At 38.8% G+C, this 8,928-nt stretch overlaps 1 pseudogene; it reads left to right on the forward strand.

Annotated features, from left to right (window-relative positions):
* Positions 1–7,354: 7,354 nt before the first annotated feature.
* LOC127964183 (odorant receptor 131-2-like) lies at positions 7,355–8,207 on the forward strand (annotated as a pseudogene).
* Positions 8,208–8,928: the final 721 nt, after the last annotated feature.

An 8,928-nucleotide genomic window follows, 5' to 3' on the forward strand; every position in this document is an offset into this window, starting at 1 on the left:
TATGATAACCCTAATTAACCCTCGTGTTTTACCCAAAGAAGATTTTATTTTTTTCTTAAAAATGATGGTTAATATTTTCAAATGTTGACTTTGCACACACACACACACTCACAATCCCCCTAATTAAAAATAAATTGGTACAAAAACTGTTTATACATTTCTTGTTATTCTATATTGGATTCAATCATTTTATCAATGTGTTTTCTTTTTTGTTGTGTATTCCTTTTTGGAACTGATTAAATGTAGGCCTCATTAATCTGAGTTTATGTTCCTTAGTTTTTGAGTGTACTGCAAAAATTGTCCACAGATAATTACTTTTTTTTGACTCAAAAACTGAAATGCATAAGCTCAATGATGACAAAGCCTGTGCAAAAAAAACAAACAAACAAACATTCAACACATGACCAGCACTGCTTACACTTAAAATCAAAGGTGCTTAAGCTCAGATAAATGACCATATAGTTCCAGAAAGGAAAAACAAAACATGTAGCCTAAAAATAAAAAAAAAGAAGAAGAAGAAGAAAAAAAAAAAACATGTGTGGGCATAAATTCCATCTAACAGTAGGGGAGGGAGGACGATAAACACAAAAATGATACAGCCAGAATCATACTTGTAATAAAAGGTATGTGTACACAGCATGTGTACATAGCATAGGGGCAGTGTTTAAATATTAGTAAGGTTCATAGGTTCATAGTTATTAAATTATCTTGCATCCTACACAAAGTATTTTACATGAATGCCATACTTGTCTAATGTTCTTCTTACATATGCTCACCACTGAACTGTGTTTTTTTTTTTTTCTCTCTCTCTCATCAGATCATCTTGCAAGTCTTTGGCATTACTTTGCAGGTTTTCCTCATTTGCTCCAATGAAAAATTTTATGATATTGTGCTTTTTCTTTAAGGGTTATTAGCCCTAAGCAAAGGATTATGGGAAATGGAGTTGGGAATGGAAAGGGACACCAAATACAAAGGTCCTGAGTGGAGTGCCCTCTACTGGAGTTCATGGGCACTCCAGCTGACGATCTTGACAATAGCAGTGTCACTAAATCCTAAAACTAATACTTTAACTGTTATAGATGCAATTTTCTATAAAAATCTTTATTATATATATATATATATATAAGGCCAGCCTGTCTGGTCCAATCACACAGAAGAGCTACTGCACAGTGCATCACAATCTGTTGAGTATGGGGGTGTGTAGCCACAGACTGATAAGAGTGCCCAAGATGACCACTGTCCACAACCAAATGTGCTTACAATGGGGGTTGGTGCATCATGTACCAGGGTAAGAGATGGCAGCAAACACAAACTGGGAAGAAGGAAGGCCGGGGAAGGAAGTGTTGTGTTATAAGGAATGTTCTGCTGAAAAAAAAAAAAAAAAAAAAAAAAAAAAACAAGAAAAACAAGGTGTTTTGTTTTACAGTGTTGCCTTGGCCTCCAAATTTCCCAGATCTCAATCTGAGCTCAATTAGAAAGTGTTGGACCAGCAGATTCCCCACTTCACAACTTGTAGAACTTAAAGGCTCTGCTGCTATATCTTGGTGCCAGATACCAAAGGACACTCTTTTGGACTCCATGCCTCAATGGATAAGAGCTGTTGGCAGCACAAGGTGGGATTTCCATTTTATCAGGCATGTTGTGGCTGATATATGTGTATGTACAGTATACTTGATATAATTATACATGCGTAATATATGTATGTTTAAAATTAAACTTAAACTATGCTTTAAAAAAACTGTTACAGTGGGCTACTCAAGTTTATTTATATTATGTTTTACCACATAAGATATATGAAAAAAAAAACTTACTTGTTTTTCACTTAAATAAATGAATAAATGGCCTCAAACTGTTTAATGTAAACATAAAACCAAATACAAACAAAATGTCAATTTATTTTTAACTTGAGTGTTGTTTGCTTTGTTTTTCTGACTTTGGGGACTCAGTGACCTTACAACAAGGCTCATGAGGAAATGGCCTTGAAATGAAAACATTCTGTACCAATTAAATAAATCAAAAATAATGTTTATAATTGATTGACAGTAAAAATAAAAAATAAAAATAACACTCTTTAGTTAGTCTCTAATGTTGCTGTGTGAGAATAAAAAAGATCTGCAAATTTACAAAGCTTGAAGTTCAATTCAAAAGGAGATATTTTATTTAACAGAACTTTTCAAAAACTACAATGAACGACTCGTTTCGACTACAACACAGATTTACCAGGATTTGTGATATCATAAAGATCAATGAATGGGGTGAGACAAAGAGGACAATGAGTGTTACCACTATGTAATTGCTACTTTTACTTGATCTTAGTGCTGCGTTCGACACCATAATCATGACATACTCTTCGATCGATTACAAAACTATACAGGTTTTCAAGGGCAGGCTGTAAGATGGTTTAGATCCTACCTGTCCAATCGTTACCATTTTGTTTATTTAAATGGGGAGTCATCTTATTTATCACCAGTAAAATATGGAGTGCCACGAGGATCTGTATTAGGTCCTCTGCTATTTTCAATATACATGTTGCCCCTTGGTAATATTATGAAAAAATACGGGATTAGTTTCAACTGTTATTCTGATGATACTCAACTATATATCTCAACCAGACCAGATTAAACTTCTAAATTATCTAAGCTAACAGAATGTGTTAAAAATGTAAATGATTGAATGACCAATAATTTTCTCCTATTATATTCGGATAAAGCAGAGATGTTATTTATTGGACCAAAAAACTGTACACAGAATCTCATAGACTACAGTTTGCAACTAAATGGATGTACTGTTACTTCCTATACAGTCAAAAATCTGGGTGTTATATTAGACAGCAACTTGTCTTTTGAAAAGAAAAGAAAAGCTAGTTCATGCATTCATGACCTCTAGACTGGACTATTGTAATGCACTTCTAGGTGGTTGTCCTGTATCTTCAATAAACAAGCTACTGCTAGTTAAAAAATGCAGTGGCTAGAGTCCTAAACAGGACAAGAAAATATGATCTTATTACCCCAATTTTTTTGCAAATCATTATTACTTACCTATAAGGCTCTAAATGGTTTAGCTCCTGCATACCTAACTTGCCGTATACCATGCTTCAATTAATCATGCTCCCTAAGGTTACAAAATGCTGGCCCTTTGGTAGTTCCTAGGATAGCAAAGTCTGCTAAAGGAGGTAGAGTTTATCGCATTTGGCTCCAAACTCTGAAATATTCTTCCAGATAATGTTTAGGTTTCAGACATACTCTCTCTTTTTAAATCTAGATGAAAAACACATTTCTTTCGCCAAGCAATATTGCTACAAGTGTGATTGCATCTTATAATAATTGCTGTTAATAGTGTTCATCGTCTGGTTGATTATGTCTTGTAGTAATTTTTTTGAAAATTTCTGTCATATGCAAATAAACTGATCACCAATGATAAGCTACTACTAAATATTGTATCGTAAATAAATTTGTATCCTAAAAAGCGCTATGCAAATAAACTTGAATTGAATGTCGGAGATGTGCTAGTGTTCATCTGGGTTTAAATCACACTCAAATTGATTTGATTTTGATGCAAAATTTTAACTGAAGCTCACAGCAAGCAGCTTTGATAAGAAGCAGTACATTTCCCGACTGAGTGCTATCAGGCACAATGCACACTAGCCCAGCTAATCAATCACAGCACAGACTAGCCCAGCTAACACATCTCGTATTCCAGAAGGCGGGCCTTCATTTGATACAGGAACTATTCGAGCCATTCATGCCAGACTGAGGAGAGAGGTATTGTAATTATGTAAAATATGTGAAAAATAATGTTTTTCCAACAACCTAGTATGAGAGCCTGTTCCAGAACAACCCCAAAACAAAATCAAGACTTTGTAAAAGAGCATAATAGCACCCCTTTAAGGATGCAAATCACCCTGCTTGTACTTTAGTTCTATTTCAGTCAGTCACGTTCAACGTTACGTCAGAAATGACAGAGGAATTGAGTTCTCAACAGAGAGTATTACCCAAACAAGCCAATGAATGTAGGCAACTTTTTCTGCTAGTGCCTCTTTCATCCTCACTACCCTTGATGCCGGTGGCGGCTAAAGGGTATGTGGAGAACCCCCAAGTCGAGCACACTATTGCAGCTTTGCCTGCATAGCACTGCTGCCTGGTGGGGTAATCCATGCCTCCCATTCAGAGCTCGTAAATTCTTGTCCGCTCTAACAAGGCTTTCAGAGCTGCTGAAAAGGCCAACTCCGTCCTGCATTCCATGGCCCTCCTGCAAGTCTACCAGGCCAACAGCTGGACGAGGATAGGTCTGACCCAGGTCTGATAAAAACCACAAGGCTTTCAGAGCTGCTGAAAAGGCCAACTCCGTCCTGCATTCCATGGCCCTCCTGCAAGTCTACCAGGCCAACAGCTGGACGAGAGTAGTTCTGACCCAGGTCTGATAAAAAACACTTCCTGATCTCGCTGGCTGGCGTCTTTGACAAAGCTGTGGAGAGCTTCGTCAAGCAGTTCTCCACCGTACAGAAGCAGATGGAGGAAATTAAACACATCCTGACCCTGTGGCCTTCTGCTGTCAACACCCCACTGCTGGTTGTAGCTGCTCCGCCTGCTCGTCGCTGAGGGTGCCCTTCTGCTGCCTCCGCCTGTGCTTCAGCTTGGCCTCAGCAGCAGCCTTCACACCGGCCACACCATGGATCTGGAAGCAGGAAACTGGGGCAGTCTGTCTATGCCCGTGACAGGCCTGTAAAGTGCTAGAGCAAGCGGCGTCCCTGAGATGGGTGACCCGGAGACTCTGTATTCTGCTCTTCAGGAGATGGTGACCGCGCCACTCCTTCCACCTGGAGGAGGGCGGGGTGGTGACACTTTTGATCCATTTTTGTTCTGTTCCACCATTGGCTCCCCAGCCAGTGGTACCCAAACTTTTGACAAAAGAGCAAGTTTCCTATTTCTGCAGGTACCAAGAGGGTGAGGATGGCAGCGTACAAGACACAGCCTTAATGCCTGTCCCCCTCTCCTTTCACCAGCAGGCAGCAGGGCCTGGCTCGAAGGGCACAATGCCTTCTCATATGCCCCCTGACCAACAGTAGACCCAGGCACTCAGACCCCACTCCTGGACACTTTGCATTCTGGGTTGGGTCCCTGAGCTCCATCTCGCTGCCCCACTGCGGGTATGTCGGTGGTTCCCCGGAGTGCAGTTTGCTTTATGGGGGCCTGGCTAGAGCTCCCCAGACCATCCCCAGCTGGCTCAGGAGAACCATCAAACTTGGCTGTTCGATTCAGTTTACCGGTGTCCTCCCAAGTTCAGGGACATTCCGTTCCCCTCTGTGCTGAGAAAAAAAAGATTCTCCAGTCTTTCGAGTAGAAATAAGAGTCCTAATGGTGAAGGATATGATAGATCTGGTCCCTCCAGCCGATATGAAGTTGGGGGTTTGCAGCCCTTACTTCATTGTACAAAAGAAAGGTAGTGAGGTTACAACCAATCCAATCAACCAAACCAGGGTGGTCTACACTCCCATTGCATGTCGCAACTTGCCCACCATCTCCTCCTTTGGAGTCAGAAGCATCTGAGGTCACATTGCGCCATTCACACCCCAGGTGAGCTCAATAGAGAAATGCACTGGCACACTGCTGCCCGTTGGGCCTAAGCAAGTATGCGTTTCCCCCAGTAAGCTGTCTCGCACAGACACTGTGCAAGGTCTAGGAGGATGAGGAGCAAGTTCTCTTAGTGCTGCCATACTTGCCCAGGGTTGGACTTGGGTCCCAGAACTGATGCTCCTTGTGGCAGCCCCTCGTTGGCATATTCCACTGAGGAACTAGATTCTAGGTGGGCTACCTCCAGTGGTAGTAAACACCATTTCATTTAAATAATGTAGCATGTCATGATGTGATGTGGGGTTCGTCTGGAGCACAGCCTGTGGACATCTAGCGGAGAAAACACTCTCTCTGATAGCACAGATGTCCCGGGAATAAAGAGGTAGTGTCTCGCTAGAGTGGCCAGCTTTGAGAAGCGCCTTTCATTTGCTTGTGGATGTTTGAGTCGCAAGTGATATAGCATTTTACTTGCACAACTATTGTACTTCATTTTAATTCCACATAACATATTTTGCAAGTAACTTTGTTGCCCTTTCTGTCGAAATTGGCCTTTTTATCGCTCGCTTCATTTGGCTTTCTCAGCTAAATATGTCTGTAGGCATGTGGTTGCGTGTGTTAACGCACTCAGTTAACACACACACACGTTTGTTTTTGTGAAAAGTGGGGACATCCCATAGGCATAATGGTTTTTATACTGTAGAAAAATTTACATTCAATTGCCCTACACCTAACCCTACACCTAACCCTAACCCTCACAGGAAACTTTGTGCATTTTTACTTTCTCAAAAAACGAATTCTGTATGATTTATCAGCGTTTTGAAAAATGGGGACATGGGTTATGTCCTCATAAGTCACCCTCTCCTTGTATTAATTGCGTCATACCCATGTTACTGGGGTGCAGAATAAATAAATAAAGAAAAAATAAAAATTTAAGAATGACAACATGATAAAGTGTTAAGGATATTGACTTGGCCTCCAAATTTCCCAGATCTCAATCTGACTGACCTTTTTATAGCAAGTGCTGGATCAACAGATCTGATTACATGGAGGCTCCATTTCGCAACTGGCAGGACTTTAGGGATAAGATGTTATTATTTTGGTTCCAGATACCACAGGGCATTCTTAATATGCACAAGAGCTGTTTTGGCTGCAAAGATTGTATTTACATTATATCAAGTAGGTGGTTTTAATGTTGTGGCTGATATATATGTAGAGTATATTGTATATAAATATATGTATATAAATTATATGAAATAAATATGGACTATTTTAATATTTATTTTTATTTGAAAATAAATATTTATAAATAAATCTTTTTTATATTTAAATATAAAAGTGTCGTAGCTCACCACATAAGAGATATAAAAAAGACATACTTGTTTTTCACTTGAAAAATCAACAGATGATCAACTGTTTAATCTAAACATATAAACAAAAACAAACAAAAGGTCACTTTGTTTTTAACCTGAGTGTTTGCTTCAACCTCATTGTTTTTCTGACCTTGGGGACTCTACAACAACATTACATGACATTACAACAACGCTCATGAGGATATGGAGACCTCTGAATAATGTCAACAAGACATTACATAAATGACATTTCAAGAGACAGAAAGAGAGATCAGAGTTTGATATCTTTAATGCACAGATTTTAACTGGAAGGAACTTGGATCTACTGCAGCATGCAAGGTCTTCATTTTTTATCCTAATTATAAGCTAAATTATGTCCAATTAACAGGACTTTTGGTAAAAAAAAAAATATATATACCTATTGACGATTGTGAAATGAACAATTCAGGGTTAATCAACCGACAGGAATTTTTTGAGGAAACCTTTTTCAAAAACTTCATTGTGGTCTTATTTGGTATCATTATCAGTTGTATCAACAGCCTTCTGATTTATACTTTCTTCAAGAATCCTGTCTTTGCTCAGGAGCCACGCTACATCCTCTACATGCAGCTGATCATCAATGACATCATTACACTGTCTGTTAGTGTGATTTTGTTTGTGTTTGTTTATTTACTGCCAAACATGAATGTTGCAATCTGCTGCATATTCATCTTCATTGGAAGCAATGGCTACAAGAACACACCACTAAACCTGGCTGGTATGGCTATTGAGCGCTTCGTGGCCATCTGCTACCCTCTACATCATGCACGAATATGCAGCGTCCAAAACACCAAAATCCCTTTATGGGTATCATCTGGCTGGTTGGAGCTGTGCCTGGTGTGATGGACCTGCTTGTGGTCTTGGCTCTCCGTCCACTTTCCTTCTTTATCATTAGCCGGACATGCTATCACCAAAATATATTTAATTTAGAATACAATATAATAAGTCATGCTGTCTTTAACATTGGCCAGCTCAAGCACAGAAGACCAAGAGAACCATTTTACTTCATGGGGTCCAGTTACTGCTCTGTACACTGTCCCTGTTCACAACAGTCCTGGATGGGGCCTTAACTTCTCTCTTTCCTTACTACCAGTCTGTAATCTACTTTTGCACCTTTCTTCTTACCAGCATTTTGCCACGTCTGCTGAGCCCACTTATATATGGCATGAGAGATCAAAAGTTTAAAAAGTACACGAAGAGTTCACTAATGTATGGCTCCAACAAGGGAGCCATTAAACCTTCTGATTAGCAAAACTGTCATGTTCTTGCTCCTGACAATGCTGAGAAGCTTAGTTTCACTCACACATTCTAAAATATATAATGTTCACCCCCCCACACTCCAAATTCACTGTTGTATTTTAGTATAGACATGGGCTAGATTTTAAAGTGAACTAATTATAAATAATGTATGTCTATATAATCTATACAGTAAAGTTTGAACAGTGTTACTTCATATAAAATTTATGAATCATAAAAAATAAAAATATGTTAAAATGTAAGATGGTTCTCAAAATATTTTGTAAACATTGGCAACTCCAATAAATTTTTTAATAGTGTGGCCAGAAGAACACACCTTTAACGTGGCACATTAAAACATCAACTGGGGGAAAAAAAGCGTTATTCTGTGACTGTCATTTCAGAGACCTACTAACATGGCTTAAGTTTACGTAACTTGTCAGACTAATATGGTCATATTAAATTATATTTTTAATTTACATGAAACCAATTAATGTTGATGTTCTCACATTAAGCACATCATTAAGGTTATCTAAAAAAATGAACTGAATTGTGCAAAAAACTTTTTCCTGCTGTTTTAATTCCTGTGCAAATACATTTAAATACATCATGAAATGATTTTGATTTCAAACCACATTTAATGCTTCAGCTCCATGTGGTGAAAAGGCTTATATATTTTTGTATTCAATTATGCAAATTAACCCTAAGGTTGTTTTCTGGTCAGCTGGACCCAA

The sequence above is a fragment of the Carassius gibelio genome, chromosome B8 (assembly GCF_023724105.1).
Source record: "Carassius gibelio isolate Cgi1373 ecotype wild population from Czech Republic chromosome B8, carGib1.2-hapl.c, whole genome shotgun sequence".
Taxonomy (NCBI): Eukaryota; Metazoa; Chordata; class Actinopteri; order Cypriniformes; family Cyprinidae; genus Carassius; species Carassius gibelio.